At 39.1% G+C, this 21,541-nt stretch overlaps 2 protein-coding genes across 7 annotated transcripts in view; one reads left to right on the forward strand and one right to left on the reverse strand.

Moving 5' to 3' along the window:
• Positions 1-21,363, forward strand: part of LRRTM1 (leucine rich repeat transmembrane neuronal 1) — a 49,426-nt gene extending 28,063 nt beyond the window's left edge. The window contains exon 3 of one of the 2 annotated variants that reach the window (XR_005503313.2): positions 505-21,363. The gene's annotated coding sequence lies outside the window, so the exon portion shown is untranslated. The remainder of the gene's footprint in view (positions 1-504) is intronic. The other variant, NR_172650.1, reaches the window with a different exon arrangement.
• The window catches only part of Ctnna2 (catenin alpha 2), a 1,149,087-nt gene that overhangs the window by 422,011 nt on the left and 705,535 nt on the right, over positions 1-21,541 (reverse strand). The window lies entirely within an intron of this gene.

Here is a 21,541-nt window from a genome sequence, read left to right on the forward strand (position 1 = left end):
AAGATGTTCACTACCACCACCACCCAGCCATTGCTTCAGGATTTTAAGATAATTATCAGATATTATAGGCACTGACTCTGTTAAAAGGCTGACCTGCAACAAATGTTCCATCAACACGAATCTTCCCTGTGTCCCTTTGACAATGTAACTGCATGCCATGTATATAAAAATTGAAGGAGGGTAAGTGCAATTGGAACAAGAGGCAGTTGGTGTCCTGATGTGGAAACTGAGAAGAGACTTTAAGAGTTATAGAGAGCACTAGATCACCGCAAGAAAGAGTGAAAAGCAGAATAGGAAGGAGTTACATAGAGTAGCGAAAAATGGATGGAGAGAGAACCCTGCCAGTAGAGTCAAGTATAATACTTAGGAAGAAACTAGCACAGACCTCACATAAGGACCTATTATAGCAGATACTCTTGCCTAAACTACAGTACATGCATTATTATTATTATTATTATTATTATTATTATTATTATTATTATCTAATACAATGGTTCTCCTCAGTTCTGTCAACAGATTCCATATCCACCCATCCTCTGCACACCTCTCCTCGAGCAGCATATACCTGTTTCATCTCCTGTGAGCTTAAAGACTTCTGGAGGAAGGTGGGAGCAGAAATTTCATTTGGCTCAATGGTTATCATGTTTTACCATCAAAAGTGCATGTGTTTGCTTCAAGTCTTGACAATTACTGTGGTATTGTATCTGCCAGGCTGTGTGACTGTATTTCTGGACTGCACAGCCAAGCAGTTCTGATCTCCAGCAAAAGCCAGCCACACATAGCACAGCGAGCTGCCCACATGTTTCTGCAGAACTGCTAACCCACAAGAACTGCAATAAAAAGAGATAAGGGGAATGGAAAGATGTGCTTTTGTTTTGATTTTGTACTCAAATAAGCTCTTCGAAGAGAATAAAAGAAGAAAAAGAAAGAAGAAAAAGAAGAAGAAAAGAAAAGAAAAAGAAAGAAAGAAATGAATCGTTCTCCAAGCTGGTGCCCTGCCAAACTTCCTCCCCTCCCTTCCTTGTCCAAGCACTCCACCGTCTGTGCAGACTGTATAACAGCAAGTTCTGCAAACAGCCTGAGGAATCTGGGCCAGACCAGAGCCGTGCTATCTTAGTATATGTTCGATGGGGCTTTGAAGATTTTGGTTTTTACCTTAATGTTTTATCGACTGCCAGATCTTGGAAGCACATCTGTTATCACCAGTTTCTGTTTGTAAAATGAGACTAAAGGTACTATCCCCAGAGAAATTCTGGTATCTTCTCTGTACTTCAGTGCTTCCACTAACAGCTTGCCTCATAAAACACAACTGTGATAAATATTAAAGAATGTTAATAAAAATGAGATAAAATGCCAAGGGATCATTTTTTTGCCCCCTACTATTTTGCCCCCTTTTAAGCAGTGATTTGTCAGAAAACTGGTTACTGTGATCAATGTGATGTCCCGAAGCAGCTTTCTAAGAACAGACATAGACTTGCCATGGTCACTATGAGCTTTCAATCCCGTGATGAGGAAGGGTGTATTGCTGTTGTTTCTCCCACCTTTGGGAAAATGTTCCTTCTATGGGACACTCAACAAAGGGAGAAAACCAGGTTGTGATATTTTTTCCTCTTAAAACATAAACAGGGACTACAGAGAGAAGATGCTTCCAGTTCTGAATTGGACCCTGAGATGGTAATTAACTGCTTAACTAAGAAAACAATTACTTAGGCCCATTTATCTGTGCCCTCAAATGCAGTGGTCACTAGATAAATAGAGTAGCTTTACAGTGCACTGAACTCTAAGCTGATTCATACCGATTCTTTCATGCTTCTCAAGTAGGGCAAGTTAAACACGCATTTGTGTGCTTTCTTTGTCATGTTTGCATGACCATTGCCTTCGGGGCCATAAGGAATCAAAGATTATTTGACTTTGAAACACAAAATGTCTAGAGATCTGTACACAAGTTGTGTGGATTAGAACAAACAACTCCAAAATCTGTTACTTTAGAATGGTTCACTATTTCCGTTTTGGAAGTAGACTTAAAATTACTGCATTTTGCATATTCTAACAACACACTAGCATTTAATTAGTATCATGAGTATTCACACCAAAATTTTTGACATCATCCTCATATCTGTTACCAAACTTAACTGACCACAAACTTGTTTTAATTATATACAGTAAATGTTGTTTCAATGTTATTTATAACAGAATGATACTTAGTGTATGGACCTTACTAGATGGAATTTTATATTTTGTTTATAATTATGTTGGATTAAAGTTGTTTAAAAGTCCATGAACCTATTATGGGTCAGTTCAAGAATTTCTAAACAACCAAGTGCCTGTTATTTCTACCACTCTCCTCATGTTCACACCTTTTATGTAATCTCTTCTATTTTATATTCATTCAAATTTTCATGATGACTCAACGTTTACTGAAGTTCTAAAACTACCTTTAATGGCTTTCCCAAGACTCGTGTTTACTGTGGTCCTGTCTCTCACCAGGAGAAAGTGTTAAAACAGTTACAACCCTTAGCAGCCACTAATTTAGAGTGCACCAGGACATCTTTCCATGTTGTGTACACGATGCCATTACTTCACTCATGTATTATGAATAAGTATATATGTACAATATAAACGCATATACTGTGTGCATGTGTTCATGTATATGTGTCCGTGTGTGTGTGTGTGTGTGTGTGTGTGTGTGTGTGTGTGCATGTACACATCAAAGGTCAATACGATTCAGCAGCTGTCGTCCTCTGTTGATTTTTCCTCTTAGTTTTGAGATAGAGTCTTTTACTCAACCTGATTTAGATGGACTGGCTGGCCAGAAAACGCTTGTGATCCTACTGTCTTTATTTCCCCAGTTCTGGGATTTCAGAAATGTAACATCATGCTTGCAGCTCAGGAAGATCAAACTCATGTACAAATGCTTCTCTGCCAAGCACTTTCCTGACTGAGCCACCCTCACCCTGTGTGTGTGTGTGGGGGGTGTGTGTGTGTTGTATATTTAATTAAAATACGTATATTGGTATCTTGCCTGTGTGTATATGTTTGTATACAATGCATATATTTTATACCCACAGAGGCCAGAAGAAGGTATTGGATACTTAGTGCCTGGAGTTACAGATGGCTGTGAGCCTCCATGTGGATGTTGGTGATCAAATGAGGGTCCTCTGGAAGACCCTGAGTTAACAGTAGCAAATAAGAGCAGCCAGTCCTTTGAACTGCTTAGACACCTTTCTAGCCCTTCATGTTGATATATTTTATGTCACATTATATACTCATGGTCAATGGACAAATCAACTTTATCAATTCAGTTCAGTTAGTCTCTAGGTGCCATAGGTGCTACAAATAGAGAAAGAGTGGCCTTGCTTTCAAAGGCTTAGAGAACAATAGGACAGTATAAGGTTCATACATGCAATGGAAACCCAAGGTGGAGAAGAATTCGTTATCTCTCCCAGGCACTATTCTATATACGTAGTTATTCTAAAGACAGTAAAGACAGAGGATTTTTCTTAGCTCATGAAATGGATGGGAAGTTGAAGAGGATTGAGAAACAAGATGTCCAGAGGTAGGTATGATGTGACATGTAAAATGGAAATAGAATGTTTCTCAAAAGAATAATTCACAATGTACAATGACGTGAAGGCAGGCAAAAGAATGGGAAGCCCCAGCCAAGCATACCAGCGAGGTGTACAACAGTGTGGGATGACTTGATTTTTCATAAGTAGATACTTAATCAGCAGGACAATCTCGAAGCTAATTTTGCTCCCTTTCTCTAATATATCCCACATCTGTAACTCATGCTGCTACAGAGAAAACAACTAATCACTCCTATACTCTCTCCCTGCATTCAAACTCAGAATGAAAACAGGAGCCCTGAGGTATCCCACATGGAAAGAAGGAACTACTGGAAGGTGTTGCTACATCATCTAGAACAAATGATTTGAAGAAGGTCTTCTGAAATCAAGAGACTGTTGTGGAAACATAGGGAATTTTGAAGTTGCAAACAGGGCCCACCATGAGATATGAGGTCTCCTAAAGATGCTGATCTCAAGTATCCATTAAAAAAATCATCTAGTGCCCAAACATAGCTTGCAACATCAAATCTTTTTGACTTTAGGAGATCGTGAAGACACAGGGAATGGGCATGTGGAAGGTAAGTCGGTTCTGAGCCAGTATGTGATGACCCAAACCATTGTTTGGTTGAGAGGGATGAGAATGGAAAGAGAGTCACTCTCAACTTGTATGGTTTTCATTCCCTGCAATTTATAATCTTCTAGTTTCTTCATTTTCCCTTTCTACACATTTTATGTAGGGGGAATCACACAATATGCAGCTTTTTATCTGACTTCTTTTGCCTAGCAGGTTTTCATGTTTATCTACAGTGTAGCATGGACTTTGAACCATAGCATGCACATTGTACCATGAACATACTGCTTATTCAGTCGTATCTTTGATGGATACTGGCTCTTCTGAATAATGACCAGGGCTCTCGATGTTTGTGAATACATTTCATATGTTCAGATTATTTCTCTTATTTTTATATCTAGAAGTAGAAGGGCTGGGGTATAGGGTAATTTTATGGTAGCCATTTTTTGTAATTATTTATGTTATGTATATGAGTACACTGTAGCTGTCTTCAGATACATCAGAAGAGGACATCAAATCCCACTACCGATTGTTGTGAGCCACCATGTGGTTGCTAGAAATTGAACTCAGGACCTCTGCAAGAGCAGTCAGTGTTCTTAACCACTGAGCCATCTCTCCAACTCTTATGTTAGGCATTTTAAAAAATTGTTATTCTACTTTCCAAATCATTGAGCTAATTTATATTCTCATCAGCAAGGTATAAAGTATGAGGGCTCTATTGCACATTTTCTCCACTGTGTTATTTTCTTTTTAAAATTACAGATAATTTTTAAAGCTGTGTGTGTGTGTGTGTGTGTGTGTGTGTGCGCGCGCGCACGTGCGCGTGCGCACGTGTATTCACGTGTGCACACATCCATGCAGGTGTCTCTATAGTACAGAAGAGGCCATTGGACCCCCTGGAGCTGGAATTGCATATCATTATGAGGCACCTTATCTGGGTTCTAGGAACTACATGAGTTATTTCTAAGAGGACCTCTAACTGCTGAGCCATCTCTCCAGCCTTAACTCCCAAAGCTTCATGTTTATCATATAAACAAGGTGGAAAATTAACCTAATTGTGTTTATCCAGGACTTTTGGGAAGCAATTAAACTATGTCCTATGATATTAGGTTGGAGGCCCTGTACTTGAATTCCAATAGATTTATATGTTGACAGTACAAAGATACATATTGGCATACTCACGCTCCTCCTGTGCTATTGTCAGGAAACAGGTAATGTCACCCCCTCCTAAGTCAGACTATTTAGATGTCTACACTCATCACTCATAAAAAGGTTTCTTACTGTACTAGAGAAAATAAACAATAAGTTTCTCTATATCTAAAGACACCTGCCTCTGGTATTTCATTGCAGTAATAAAAAACTGACTAATACATTTTTCCCTTCTGTTTTCCTCGAGTTCTTCATCTCACTTTATGGTCACGACAAGCAGTACCCAGAAATCCACCCTCCTTTTTTGACATGACACATGAATACGGTTCACAGCTTCTCTCAGACGCAACAAATGCACATGTCACCATTGATATTTTTCCCACTGCAGCAAATCCACCAAAATAGGACTTCCCTCACCCACTCTGCTAGTCACTTCCCTATCTATTACTGTGAAGAGGCACCTGACAGAAACTATTAAAAGGGATGACATATTTACCTTGGTCCATGGTAAACTATTACCTGCAGTGGATTGAGGCTAAGAGCCAGCAAGCCACCTTAGAGCTGTCTGTCTCACTCCTTCTTCCAGTGTTGAAGTTGCAGCTACATGCTGCTACTCTCAGCTTTTACATGAGTGCTGGTGACAAACTCAAGGAATAATGCTTTCACTGCAGACTTTACCCACTGAGTCATCTCCTTGGGCTCTGGGCTTACTTTCTGGGTGGTATTACAAGGCTAGTCTATCTCATTGTTTATTCTATGATTCTCTATATCCACAAACATACCAATATATATGGCTTATAAAAGAACTTATTAAATAAGCTACTTAGTAGTATCTATTGGTGATTAAAGCCCATGTTCTCTCTTATTCTTAGGCTTTGTCTTCTTGACAATATGTTGTACATTTTTATTTTCTTATTTTGGTGTGTGTGTGTGTGTGTGTGTGTGTGTGTGTGTGCTCACACACATGTGCACACACACTTAGGTCCTACATGGATGTTGCCAGTGAATTGGTTCTCTCTTGACATCTTATGAGATCCAGGAACTTAGGTTATCAAGTCTTCATGCAAATACCTCTGCCTGCCGAACTACCTCATTGGCCCAGCTTACATATTTTAGAGCAGGCATTCTCATTCTTTGGATCCTCAGAAACTGATATGGAGGTCTAAAAGGTTTGATTACTACTCATTCAGAAGTTGGCCCTTGGCTCTGTATATGAGGATGACCTCATTTGAATTATATGAATTATCTGTATAACTCAAACTATATGAATTTATGAAAAGCTCCTAAGGCTGGCCTGGAACTTGGCAATACACACTGCCTTAAAAATCACAGATCTGGAGTAGGTGTGCAGGGATGTGTCTGAATGGATAATTAATCTTTGTTCTCCTTGGGGATCCCAAATTCCTTCAGATCAATGGAGCCAAGAGGTGGCATTTCAGCAAATAGCCAATAGTGTTTTTTATGCCTCTCCTGAGGAGGTGGTATGAAATGGTGTTCCCTTAAGTATCACAGAAAGAAACATTTCAAGGTATAAAAGCAGCTTAACAAAGGAAACAAGCAGAGCTCTATGTTCATACAATGCCTTTCAGAAATGGGGGAGAGCCATTTGCCAATCAAAATATATTCTCTGCTTCAGGAAGTGAAAAGTAAGGAAGGAGAGAAACAGGTCAATAAAGTTCAAGGATTGGAAATCCCCATGGACAGACTAAGTGGCCCTGGACTGAAAGCATCCTCTAAGTGGACACCTTCAAGCTAAGGGCAGGTGCATGAGTTTGAATTGTATTACCTGTGACTTTAGAGCTCAAGTTGATTTTTGAATCTACAGTAACTGACTGACCACTCTAGGAAAGTAGACAGGCAAGAGAGTAAAAGATAACAGTTAGAAGTGCCTTAATTTGAAGCAAAATGTTTGTACCTAACCCCAATGACATATTTAACACAGCCAAAGTCTTAATTGTTAACATTTATGTGTACCAGTGTCTTCCCTGAATGTATGTATGTATATCATTGTATCATGTGCATTTGAATTTAGAAGAACGAACCCCTAGAAGTTAGGGATGGTTATGGGCCATAAAGAGGGTGTTGGGAATTGGACCCAGATCCTCTGCTACAACAAGAGACTCTTTCCAGACAAGTTGTTGCTTGAATGAACACACCCTCACTAGGATCATATATTGGCAGGCTTAGTTTCTAGTTAATGAACTGTTTGGGAAGTATTTGATGTGTTCTTGTTAAAATATATTTGGTTTTTTTTTGAAGGAGATGTGTTGCTGTGGATGGCTTTGAAGATTTAAAAGCCCACACCAGGCCAATTGTCCTGTTCTACTTGATCCACAAGAGGATCAGGATGTAAAGTTCTCAGTTAGTACTCCAGTACCATGCCCACTTCCCAACATGATAATGGACTAACGCTCTAAAGCTGTAAGCAAGCTCCAATGAAATGCTTTCTTTTGTAAGAGTTGTTTTAGTCATGGTATCTCTTCATAGTAATAGAACACCAAGACAAGTCCACAACTAAAGACTTTTGAGTCATGAGAAACTTCTGGATTTTATCAGTGTTTGCTATTTGGCCTGATCTTGCTCATAATCATTTGTTATTGTTTGGTGCTCTATCATTATAAAGAACATATAGCTACCATATATATTTATATTGGATTAGATCAACAAGTGGGTGAAGTGGGGAAAAGGCAATGTCAGTCACCTTGACTTGTATAGACATATATGCCATTGAATCTCATACACTGGTGCATACATTAAAACAGCTGAGAAACTCGAAGTACAGGGCTCAAAGGTGTACAGAATTCTGTATCAAAGGATGCTCGTCTCCAAATTTAAGAACTTTGTTGATTTTTACATTTGGGAATGCATGTGCATAGACATCAGAGGTCATTTTATGGGAGGTACTACTGCTCCCCTTCTACTATATGGGGATTGGACTCAAGTAGGCTTGGCAGCAAGTACCTTTGTGCATGGAGCCCTCTCTCTAGTCCCCAGAAAGACCATTAGACAATATGTACAAGCGAGAAACTTGAGAAGCTAGAGCTTCAGTGTAGGACTTAGGGCTGAGCATTCTCCAGGTTTCATTTTTGAATTTAATGTTTTTAAGTACAATCTCTCCCTGTCTCTCCCTCCTTCACTTCCTCCCTCTGTCTGTCACGTGTGTGCATGTGTGTGTGTGTGCGTGTGTGTGTGTGTCAGAGAGAAAGAGAGAGACAGAGACAGAGACAGAGACAGTGACAGAAGAGAGACAAAGGGGTGTGTGTTACCAGTGTGGTGGTGAGTGAACAACTTTCAGGAGTTAATTCTTTTTCAAGCATGTATGTCCTGGGGATCAAATTCAGGTAGTCTGGCCAAGAAACAGGCTTTACTCATTGGGCTATCACTCTTCCCTTCAGTTTCCTATTTGCATTGTGTAAATCTCTCAGGGAGGGAATCTGGATTGTGATCCCCAGTTTTTATCCTTCTATCATAGTCAGTAAGGGAAAAATCTCAGTATTATGACAAGGCCTTGCTTGCAAAGATCAACTTCATTCATGTAACTTTTCTGTTCAATCAATATTCTATTCCCCCCACCCCCATTGGCAGATGGCATCAAAGCAAGAAACGTGGAGCAAAGTGCCAAAGGAAAAGGCAGGTGAGTTTAAAAGGAAAGAAAAAAGAAATAGCATTGTAAAACTGTATATGATACCACAGTTGGAAAGATACCTTTAAACATCAAAAGTTATGCTCTCATTAAACAGATGAAAAAGTGAAAATGGTTTGTCTATCAGCAGTGGGAAAAGCAGAGCCTGGGCAGCAAGTGGTAATCCGTGCATCAGGCTGGTACGTGCCCTGGAGATAGTGCTCAGCGTGTGTCAGCGAAGGGGGCAGCAGAAGAATCAGCTTTCAGCACAAGCCTACACACTTGCTCTCTATAACACTTGGCCGCTGTGGAATATTGCAATGCTGACCTAAAGGTCTCCCTATGGTCACCTAGGCCATGTAAGCCCAAGACTACCAAGGCTAATTCCCTCAAGGAGATCTTCTACAGCTGCTCAGTGCAGATGTCTCCCAGATTTCTCTACCTTTGATATGATGATAGCGTAGTCTCGGTTGACTCCAGATTCTGGATGGGGACTATTCATTAGAAAGATCAATCGTCTGACAGTCATGGTGTTAATATGCCCTTAAACCCAGCAGAGGGATTTTGATGAGTTTTAGTCCAGTCTGGTCTATATATTGACTTCCAAGACAGCCAGTATCATATAGACAAACTATAATTAACTAAAAAAAAAAAAACCAAACAAACAAAACCACACAAATCAAATAAGCAAACAAAGACCAATCAAAGGATCAGGAGCCTAGAACTAGGGAAGAAGAATGGAGACAGAACTAAACAGTGTGGCTAGCTATTTAATCACTTTTATGTGAGAAAACTTTGGTACAAACTCTGGATACCAAGTACCTATAGAGCTTTCTAGTTAGTCAACTGACTTTTAGATGGACCATCCCGGGGTCATGGATATATCCAGATCTCATTAATAGCCTATAAAAAGTTTCACATTTCTATTCTGTACTGGTCTTTCCTCTGATCTTACTCATTTGAATTGTTTTGAGGGTGTGTGTGTGTGTGTGTGTGTGTGTGTGTGTGTGTGTGTGTGTGTCTGTGTCTGTGTGTGTCTGTGTTCAGGCAGGTCTCATCATACAGTACATGGTAGTCTTCAACTTGGGATTTTCTTGACTCAACTTTCTAGGTGTTGCGATGACAGGTGCTACTTCTATAATGTGCATAGAATCAATTTACTTATTTATATATTTTTATTCTGGGTTTCCTTGTTTAGTCTGATTGGATGTCTGGATACCACATGTATCCTGGGTGCCTGTAGAACTCAGACGATGGCATTAGATTCCCTTGAACTGTGGTTGCAGAGCTCTTGTGAGTTACAGTTTATGAGCTCAGCGTTAAATGAGTGTCCTCTAGAAGAGGAGCCAGTGCTCTTACCTGTTGAGCCCTACTCCTTGCCTCAAATCAAGTTGTAAATATTTCAATTTTCAGTGAGTTCTTGGAGTTGTTAAGTTCTACCAAATGTTTCAGTTGAGGTCATTGTGATAACGGCAACATTTTCACACAGTTTTTATGGAAATAAAAATTAAGACAGCGTTAGTTTCCTGAAGAGAAAGCAAAACTTATCTGTGTGTTTTGGAGACTGATTTGATAGGCTGGGCTATAGTTTATGTCAGAGGTGCCACTGCAACCTCTGCCTTCCAGACATTAAAAGCTTCTGTAAAAACCTGCTTACAGAACCCCAGGCTATGACTGTTCCTCCTCTGAGGACTTCCTGAGTAAGACTTACTGTTTACCAACAACCCTCTCATAATTCTTTCTAGCAATCAATTGTTTTTATGTATGAACTGAGCTGTGCCACCAATCTTTCATTCTAAACAATGCACACGACTAACTGTGCAACTCACCAGATACCTGGAAATTACTGTTATTTTTCCTCACCCCTTTCATTGTCCTCCCTTTTCTTTTTTTTTTTTTTTTTTTTTTTTTTGGTTCTTTTTTTTTTTTTCGGAGCTGGGGACCGAACCCAGGGCCTTGCGCTTCCTAGGTAAGCGCTCTACCACTGAGCTAAATCCCCAGCCCCTGTCCTCCCTTTTCTTGTAAGAAACTCATTCCTCTTTCTTCTTGATGAAACTTATTTGTAGTTGAGTTTGTGTCTTTTTTAAATGAAAATAGCATTTCCCCTTATTTTAATGTCATGTAAGAATTATCGAGCTAATAAATGGGTTATGTGTATGAATGACATTGAGATCTTCTGTCGATTCTATGTATTTTACTTATTAGTATTGTTACTGTGTGTGATGTGTATGTGTGTGTGTGTGCATGAGCACATGTGTGTGCAGGTCAGACGTTGACTCTGTGAGATGGTAATCTCATCAACAACTATGAGATTCAACAGGTGTATCAGGTTTGCACAGAGTTTGTGTTCACTGGGCCCAATTAGGTAACCAGCCTAGCCTGCAGCATTCTTCACAAAGAATTTTTGTCTCAACTTGTGTCTATTCTAAAATTAGTATAAAAATAGGGCTTCAATCTTGCAATTGAAGGGGAAATAATGTATGTTAGGATTTATAAACAGCCACGCTAATGTACAGTTGGCTTGAAACTATTTTTCCCTGGATCATAGAAAAATCAACAAGTTGTATGAAAAATACATTCACTGAGAATAGCCTCCCCTCTCTTTCTTTGTCCCAGTCTCTTCTTCCCTTTCTCCTTCTTCTTCCTTCTTTATTACCTTTTAAAGAAAAAATTCTCAACATGAATTGCCTACAGTTTTCTCATCTATTATCAAGTTAGGATTTAACATCCTAATAATATTGCTGATGAGAAATGAAAAACAGGTCAAATAAAATTTATACCAGAGAAGCATATGGCACCCAATTTAGACTATCAATTATTAATTTAAAAATAAAAGGAAAATGAATTTAAATAAATTCATTCTCTTTGTTGATTGTTATGAAAGGCCATAATGGTTATTCATGCATTTTTTCTTTAACTGATTAGTTTTACTTGAGAACCAAACTGTATTTTTATTCCCTCTGCCCTAGACATTATGTACCTGACTTCCCTGAACTTCCTACATTCTCCCTCCCACCTTCTACTTATCACTTCTTATTTTCTCTTTCATATCTCTCCTCCCCTATACTCCTCTTTCTTTACTCCCCTCCTAAATCTTCATAAACAGAATAATGGACTCAAATTCTCTGCAGAGTTACTGAGAAAACTAAGTTCAGGTTCTGTTCTAATTCACCAGTTATTAATTAACAATATCAACAACTCCTTTTTCATTATAGATAACACATTTTAATGATTACTTTTTAAAAAAGGATTGATCTCAAAGGCCTTTTCCTATTATCTACTGTAATAATAAAAAATATCACTCAGCCACCATTTTAATGACTGATCATTCTCCCCTCACTAAAATTAAATCATAAAAGCTTTTAATTAAATTGAATGGTATCTAAATGACTTTAATCATGCAAAGGATTAAAATGAAGGATGCATTTTTCTCCTACATTGACAACATGTAATGACCAGGCTTGACCATTGTTATCAATCCTGACCATAAGCAGGTTGATGACTTCCTCCTCTTGGGGCATCACTAACAAAAGACCTACTATTGAAACAGCACATTTTGCTTCTTTTACTTTGGGAGAGGGTTCAACCAAATCAACACCTCTGCAAGTCATAGGGAGAGGTTCTTAGGAAGTATGAAGATAAACCCATGACCTGCGATATCTTAACAGTTTAAAGTCCTTACTAATTTTCAGGATGACTTGAGTTTAGATTCTAGAACCCACATCAAGAAGCTCAGAATGCCCTGGAACTCCAATTCAGGGGACACAACGCCCTCTTCTAGCTTGAATGGGCACTCCTACATACAATACGCATACAGAGACATATACACACAAATACACCATATTGCAAACTTAGGTACAATAAAGAGGTTCTACCCTCCTAGACTTCTGTTTCTTAAAAAAAAAGACAATAATTCTTTGAGAATTTCATATAATACAGGTTGATTATATTCATCCATATTCCTCTTACCAACTTCCCCCAAATTAACTCCTCCTTTTTGTTTCTTAGAAGTCACTATCTTGGGCTGGAGAGGTGGCTCAGAGGTTAAGAGCACTGACTGCTCTTCAAGTGGTCCTGAGTTCAAATTCCAGCAACCACATGGTGGCTCGCAACCATATGTTATGAGATCTGATGCCCTCTTCTCGTGTGTCTGAAGACAGCTACAGTGTATTTATAAATAAATTAAAAAAAAGAAGTCACCATCTTAATTAGACTATCCATTTATATTTAAATTTTATTCCATGTACTTATTTTATGTAAGTATATGTAGGTGTATGTGTCATGGTTAATGTGATGCCATCAAAGAAGAACTCCAGAGCTGGTGCTCTGCTTCTATATGTGAACCTTAGGGATCAAACTTCTGTGTTACCCTTGGTGGCATGCTAATTTATCTGCTGAGCCAGCTCAACAGCCCTGACTCTACCTTTCAAACAAATGGCTTAGCACAAAGTTGTCCTGTAGCTTTCCTCAGTGTACTTAATAAACACAAATTCAAACTATCAAGTTAAACTTAAGAACCAGATAATTTGGATAACTATTTAGTATAAGCATGGTTCAATATTGTGTACTCGAAACAATTAGTACTAATATGAGATTCAATACCACTATCTTGAAATCTCTATTTGTATATGAACAGACATGGAGATGTTTACAGCTAGCAAGATGAAGTTGAAGAGAGAGAGTACAGAAAGGGGAGAAGACGGCAAGCATTGTAATTTCCCTTTTCTGCCTTTTTCCTCAGCCTGACTCCTAACATATGGAGCCTGTATGGCCCAAAGCTATCAGATTCTAGGCCTGAGATTTACAAATACTACTGATGTCCCTTGGATAAAACACACAAACAGGGATTGAAATAAAAATATTTGGCCTTTGGAAATCACATCTTGAAAATGTAGTCAGTTCTGTAATTAAATCCTAAATCATTTGATGCCATCAGTTTGGTAGCAGATGGGATGGTGTTTTGTTCATCTTTCATCCACGGACTGAGTTTCCAGAAATCCTTAGCAGGGCATTTCCAGATTATTGCCTGAGTGACAGTTACATGTGTCTAATAATTTACTAGAGTCAATGGATTTCTTTAAAATGAATTCAGCGAGCAGTTATTTATGTAGATATGAATAATACATTCATAAAGGAAAGAGGAGCAGTTGGGAAATACTTTTTCAAATGATGTATCACAGTAATGATAAGTAATTATACACCAACATACTGCTTGCTGATAAGATTTAACTAGCATTATTTTGAAATAGCAAGGCTGTGATTCATATGCTAGTGGACTCCTATCTAAAGGGACGGTCTTCCACTACTGGCCAGGGAACATTCACTGAGGTCCCGTGATAGGCCAGTCAGATTTAAAACATTTGCCAGGGGAGATCCTCCAAAGCTTTGAGCTTTCTTCTTTTAATTTAATTCTTACATGAAAAATTTCTCCCAGAAACAGATGCAATGTGCCGATAAAGCCTGAGTTATTGACAATTCAAAGCAGCCATTGGAAGAAATTTGCCCTCATGTTCTTACTGTATCTGAAAGGAAAGCGAGACTTTGAAGACAAAGTTTTGCCTGAGAGATCTTGTCCATCTTGTTGGCTATAGCACATTGTTGAACCTAAGCAGGGTGGGGTTGGGTGTTCTAGTTTCATTTCTGTTGGTGTGACTAAATGCACTAACAACAACTTGGGGAGAAAAATTTTGAGTTTATCTTTTGCTGGCATTGTTTTAACCTCACAATTCCAGCGTAGGGTAAATCACTGTGAGGAAGTCAAGGTAGGGTTTTGGAACAGTTAGCCAAATCACATGCACAGTCAAGAGTAGAGAACAATGCATGCATGTTTAGTACTTAGCTATCTTTTTCTATTCTTATGCAGTCCAGAACTCCAAAGCAGGGAATGGTGCTGCTAATGTCCAGTCTGGGTTTCCTCATGCCAATTAACGAAACCAAGATAATCTCCCAAATCAGGCATGCTTATAGATCAATACAATGTCAACAGCCCCTTATGGAGACTTTCTTCCTAGGCGATTCTAGGTTGTGTCATGTTGGCATTTGCAACTAACCATCATAAAGAAATCTTGGCATTTCAGTATTAACTGGCATGACACCAGTACCATACACTTTATAAACACATCTCTCTATTTCACGGGAGCCAGAGGAGAGAGATGCTCTCTATTTTTTCATGATATGATGTTTTCCCAGATTTAGTCTTCTCATCCTATAGAAACCCAATATTCCACTGACAGAAAAGAGTCTTTATCATCAAAGAGTCGTTTGACTTTATAGGAGAGATTTGGATTTCAAAATTATTTAGGAACATGATATTTTTTTTACGGGGAAGGTTGGACTTATATTTTCAGAGATAATCCTCACTAGGAGTGACTTCCAAAGTTCCCTTTTGCCCTGAACTTCCATAGTAGCTGTCAATCTTAAACTGTCAGTCTTATAAATAGACACCTGAATGTGTTAGAGAACCCAGAAAATACTTAGTTAATCCTTTGGAGAGTAGATATGTCTGCTATGTGAATATCTCTTCCAAAGTTTATCTGAGTGTTCAATTTATTGTAAATTACATATTCTTAAGGGAAGTCTATGGTGTTTGTTTACCTGTACACAGCTGAGTTGTTTAAGACTGTAGTTATCTGAATTGAAGTGTGTGATACTCCAAAAATTATAGTACAGAGGTATGCCAATTTTCGTCTGGCTCAAAAACAGTGATTTGGAAGAGACTGTCACATAAGTCAGAGCAAAATTTCGGAGGCTCTGCTAAAACATAACTGAAGCCTGACTGAATTCTGTCCCAACATTTTTCTTCATCACATTAACACTGTGGTCTGGGATTCATTCAGTGTCTTAATAAGCTCTGGTGAAAAAAATAGGTGATTGAGCTCTTCATTCTATCAGCAGGAAGGTATGTGGAGAAAATAGTATCTTTTCTATATTCTGAGCCATTTTGGGGGCTAAGAGGGTGTCGAGACAGGGTATCACTATGTAGTCCCAGCAGACCTGGAACTTACTCTTTTGATCAGAGCTCCCTCAGATTCAGAGATCTGCCTGCCTCTGCCTCTCTTGTGCTGGGATTAAAGGTACCACTACCACCACTGACTGGCTAAAATGTGTAGGCCAGGCCAGAACTCATGATCCTCCAGCCTCCACACCTTTCAGAAAATCCTACTAGCGCGTACTACCATAACTAGCCTGAGCCAGTTTAGTGCCTATAGTATACATGATAGGTAAGAAACTGAAAAGCACAAAGAAAACCACAACAAACAAAAATGAGAAAGCCTAGCCTAATAGTTTGGAGAAGGCAAAGAGATCTAGGAGGAATAGAAACAGAGGGGTTCATGGTACCTGAACAGGAAGAATAAAGAATGAAGATGGATTGTGGACCCAGTAGGAAGGGTGAGTATCTGATTCATGGTTTCTCTGGAAGACATCACTTTCCTGTCAATATTAGTTATATTAGTCAAAGTGATACACTTGGGTCTTACATTTCACAGTCAATTTTGCAAGGCTTGGTTTATGGGCCTGATGAAAGCATCAGGGCAACCCTTGGCTTCTTGGGTAATGAATCTGGCTAAGCGAGTCAAAACTTCCCTTGTTGCTAACAATGTTAATTCAAACGCAGCTCACAGGACTCTAAGAAAATCTGACAGGAATATTTTACTTCAAGTTGATATTTGAATACCTCATAAAGAACATTGTTAATTAGTTTTAAATGTTTTAATTATAATAAATTAATATAAAAATACAAGTGGGAAAAGTACCAATAGTCACCATATGCTTGATAAAAAGATTGCCCATAATTATCTGATTGCCATGTATGTATATGCATGTTCATGTGTGTTCATGTGTGTTCATGTGTATGTATGTGCATGAATGTGTATGTATGTGTGTGTCTATGTATGTGCTGGTGCATGAGTCTTGATGTGCCTATGTACATGTGTGTACAGATACATGAGTGTGTATGTTCAGGCATGTGTGTGTATGTGTATTTATGCATACATGTCATTTCTCAGGCCCCATCTACTTTTTTATTTTTATTTTTAAATTTTGAGACAGGTTCCTTCATTGGTCTTGAACTGGCCAAGTAGACCAGGCTGGCTGGCCAATGATATCCAAAGACCTGTCCACCTTTGCTTTCCCTTACAAAACTCAAATTATAAGCACATTCCATCATGACTGGCTTTTCTTAAAATGTGAGTTGTGATGATCAAAATTATTCTCCTGCACTTTATCTGCTGAGCTATTTTCCTAGCCCAAGAATTTTCCTTTATGAATAGAAGGCCATTGAGGAGCACACAGGCATACAGTACTTATACACAAGCCCATTTGTGATGTTAAAAAGGATGGAGATACCATAATGAAGTTGAATGAATTTGGAATGGAAGGAAAGAAATCCTACTTCCATTTGTCTGAATGATAAAGAACAATACTGAAAAATATCTAAGTAACATGATAAAAGCTTGAGTTCCAGCACAGCGAAGAAGTGATGGAACTTGCTAACGTCTGAGTGTGCATTGCATTTGTGAGGTCTTACTGAGTCTGCTACTCATATTTCCATCACTGCTCAACATGAGTACATGACGTGGTTTGAGAGATCATATCAACTCATATGTTTGAATACTTGGTTCCAGTTGATAAACTATTGGGGAAAAATTAGAAGCTATGGCCTTCTTGGAGGAGGTGCGTCACTGGAAGTCGATTTTAAGGTTTCCAGAGACTTGTCACACTTTTGAGGGTGCTCTCTGCCTCCTGCTAGTGGATCAGATAAGAGTTCTCAGCTGCTGCTTTGGCCACCTGTACCTTAATTTTACCCTCTCTCATAGATTCTAATCCTGTGGAAACATAAGCCCAACTGTTATAAGTTGCCTTGGCCATTGTGTTTTATCACAGGAATAGAAAAATAACTAGTACACCCATTAAAATCAACTTTTTACATTTTCAGTCAATGCCTGCTTTGGATTTTGGTGACTTGGTATATTATGATCAAATGCACATCAGAGGATGAATATGGGTTCAAAAAACGAAAATGAGTGAACATGTTCTGATATTCCCTTCAAGGGCACATACCCAATAAACTGTCTTGTATTACTTTCAAACCCCTAAAGGTTTTACTAATTCCCAACAGCACCACATCAGATCCAGGCATTTAATGCATAGTCCACCATTCAAGAGCCAAATAATGTTGCTGACTTAACCAGGCAGTGGTTTCTTACACTACTGCTTTTCACCACCTCACTCCCAGGAGTACACTTAGCTACTTAAAACCATTCTTGGAAACCCATCATTTTCAAGGAAAGTGTTAGAGCCTAGAACCCCTGCATTCCAAGCAACCTTACTGGTTTTCTTATCAGTGTTTGGCCCTAGACTAGTATAGTAGTCACTGGTGACCATAAAAAGGCTAGAAAATGGATTTTTTATTGTGATATTCTGGCCTTCTAAGGATTGTCATCTGTATCCTGTACCAATGATTCAGAGAACAATAAATACACCTAATGGACCTGAATGAAATTAAATCTTTCTCCAGTGATTTATAAGACAGCATGGGATTATTCTTGGGAATATAAATTTTCATTTTATAGGAATTGAGATGGCAGAGTACGTGTAAGAAATTAGAATCTTTCTGAGATTTATCTTTCTACAGCTTCTGAATTTTGTTCTTGTCATTTGAAAATGGGAGGTTTTGACTCTAATTGGAGGTTGAGTTCTAAATAAGGATCTGTAAGAAAACCTGGGAAAAATCAGATGGTCTGGGCCCATTGGCAAGTCATTTAACTTCTTGGTAGCATGGCTTTGACATTTTGAAATCAAAATGATGTCAAGTAACACGAAATCCATATCTGACAGGACCCTAACTTTTTAAAATATCACAAAAAGAAGCAGGAATCGACTTAGCTATCTTTATCCCTGGTTGCATTCCATACCCGTCCACCTGATGACCAATCCTTTCTATTTTGGGCTTTAATTAATTGAAAACTATGCCAGAGTGTGCTTGCATTTAGGATTCAGGATACTGTACACAGCCGTGTTTGCCATAGGCACAAACAACCTTTACCACAAGGGCTGTCATTACAACTCTCTCAGCATTAGAAAAGCCCAGAAAAGCAAATGTCAGATATTGGGTTGGGTTTGCACTGACCCCAGGATCCTACATGTTTCCCTGGGACAGGCAATCCCCCATTTTAGACAATTGGAAACTCAGTCTGGTTTTATGAGAAAGGATCTGGTTAAGTGGTACACAAACTAGAGATAACACTGACCTGAAGCAGATACTCTGGTAAGTTTCTTCTTGTCACAAAAGGAAATCAGACAACCTTTTGCCTCATCCTTCTTGGAATATCTACCAGCTCAGCCTCCTGATTCTGCCTGGTTTTCACCAATTGCACCCATTACCCAGATTCTTCCTTCAGATCTCTCACCATCCTCAGAAGAGGTTGTGCGGTTCTAGAGGCCTTCAGCTTCCCCTGTTTTATGCTGTCATCAAAATGCACACTATCCTTCTTTACATGTCATTTCTGTCTATGTACCAGGGTAACAATCATCCACAAGGGCTGAAGAATCTCTCTGGGCATTGCAAGCCTCATGTCTTAAGCCAGAGCCTTATTAGCAAAGTCTGCTTAAGTTGCTATCTCAGTACCTTGCCCTATATCAGATCTAAGACCTACTCTCTGTCAGTGTATGCAATAGCACTAGCTTCATTATGCTCCCTGAAAAATGCATGCATTTCCAGTATGATGCTGCTATGATATTATGCTTTTAGAAAGTGATTGAGCCTTGAGGATTCCTTTTTCTGTGACTGCAATCCAAAGTATTATAAAATAAGCTTTCACATAGCATCTGGTTACTTTACCTTCTCCCTTCCACATGGGGAGTACATGACAGAAAGGGCTTTGCCAGAACAAATACCCAAGATATCACCCTGGGCTTTACATTCCCCAAACTCTGAGGAATTAATTCTTGTTGTTTATAAATTACCATTACTCTATTGCAGCATCTTAAATTCAATACAGCCTTATTCTCAGTTCTTTCTCATTCCCTCTATGTGTTTCCCTTTTCATTCTCTCCCCTAATGTCTATTTTATTTTCTGAATGTGTTCAAAGACAACACATTTGTTAAAGTTGTGCCATCTACACTGCTCTTCTACGAATTAGTGAGGAATGAGGAGAAGTGTCAATGAAGACTGTCAGAGACTGTGAGTGGTATCAAGAAGTGAGCCTTTGGGAACAGTGTCCTAAGCCTTGGGTACCCTGCAGAAGACGACAGAGCTAGACAAATATTTCCTTCTTGATCCTAAAAGGTAACAGAGGGCTTTGGAAATATCCCAATCTGTGCTGGAGCACATTTTAGAATATACACCTTCTCCCATCCCCATCCTCATTCCGAACTGGGACACTGTTGAGAAATTTAACCATTAAACCTCTTTTTCTTGTTGTCTTTAACATAACCCTGTTCTCTTTACTTCTTAGAATTGAGCTCCAAAAGGGCCTTCTAAGGAAGGCAAAAACATGATAAAAGATGTTGTGAAATACATCAATTAGTCTCCATGCATTGTGATTACATGAGGAAGAGTTTGCTGCAGTGTCCTGTAATGAGTCACTAAGCTTACAGCACACCTGGGTGCGGCAAAGCCACCAAGTAGGTACCGTGGGAGAAAAATTGGCAAGAGGCAGGAGTACAGCTGTCGCTGGCCCACAGGCTTTGAAGAGACCACCCCCATTCCTAGCCACCTACTACCATCTGCTGCTCCACACAGGAATCAAACACACATTCCAGTGGATGATGCCACTGGACAAGAGCTTTATGTGTGCCTACCCAAGCTATTCACATAACCACTTCCTAGGCAAGAGGGTCCCCCCACCCCCTGAGAGTGATGGGGATGTTAGTGGGAAGTAGCTGAGATACAACACACATGGTATAAAATAATACCAGACACTACTCTTAGAAGATGAGATTATTAATAAGCCAGGAACCACGCTCCCCTAGGCAAATTCTATTACTGCTATATGACATCTGGCTCCAGCTGCTTCAACACTAATTTCTCAAATGGGGAAACTGGAATAAGTCCGCAGAGTTATATAAGACTGTCTTTGAGTTTCCATTGCTGTGAAGAGACACCATGACCAAGGTAACTTGTATGAAGGAAAATACTTAACAGGGACTAGCTTACAGTTTCAGAGATTCAATCCATTATTAACATGTCAGGAAGAATGGCAAGAGGCAGCAGACATGGTACTGGAATAGGCAGGGGTTCTACATTTTGGTCTGAAGGCAGCCAAGAGGAGGATCGCTTTAGCACTTGGCAGATCTTGAGCATAGATACTCAAAGCCCTCTTCCCACAGTGACACACTTCCAAGAAGGTCATGCCTCCTCCAATAATACCTCACCTCCTAATAGTGCCACTTCCCTTGGGCCAAGCATATACAATGTGCAACATAACCAATATTCTGAGTTTGACACTTTGCCACAGTTATACATGCATAAGTATATATCAGAATATGTGGAAATTAACTATAAAATTAAGAAAGAAAAATTACAGCTTAAATATTCTAATTTCCAGGATCACATTGAAAATGATAGACCTGGAGAACAAGTTCAGTAGTTAAGAGCTCTTGAGTTTAGGTCACAGCATCTACAAGAGCCA

Source organism: Rattus norvegicus, chromosome 4, assembly GCF_036323735.1.
Source record: "Rattus norvegicus strain BN/NHsdMcwi chromosome 4, GRCr8, whole genome shotgun sequence".
NCBI lineage: Eukaryota > Metazoa > Chordata > Mammalia > Rodentia > Muridae > Rattus > Rattus norvegicus.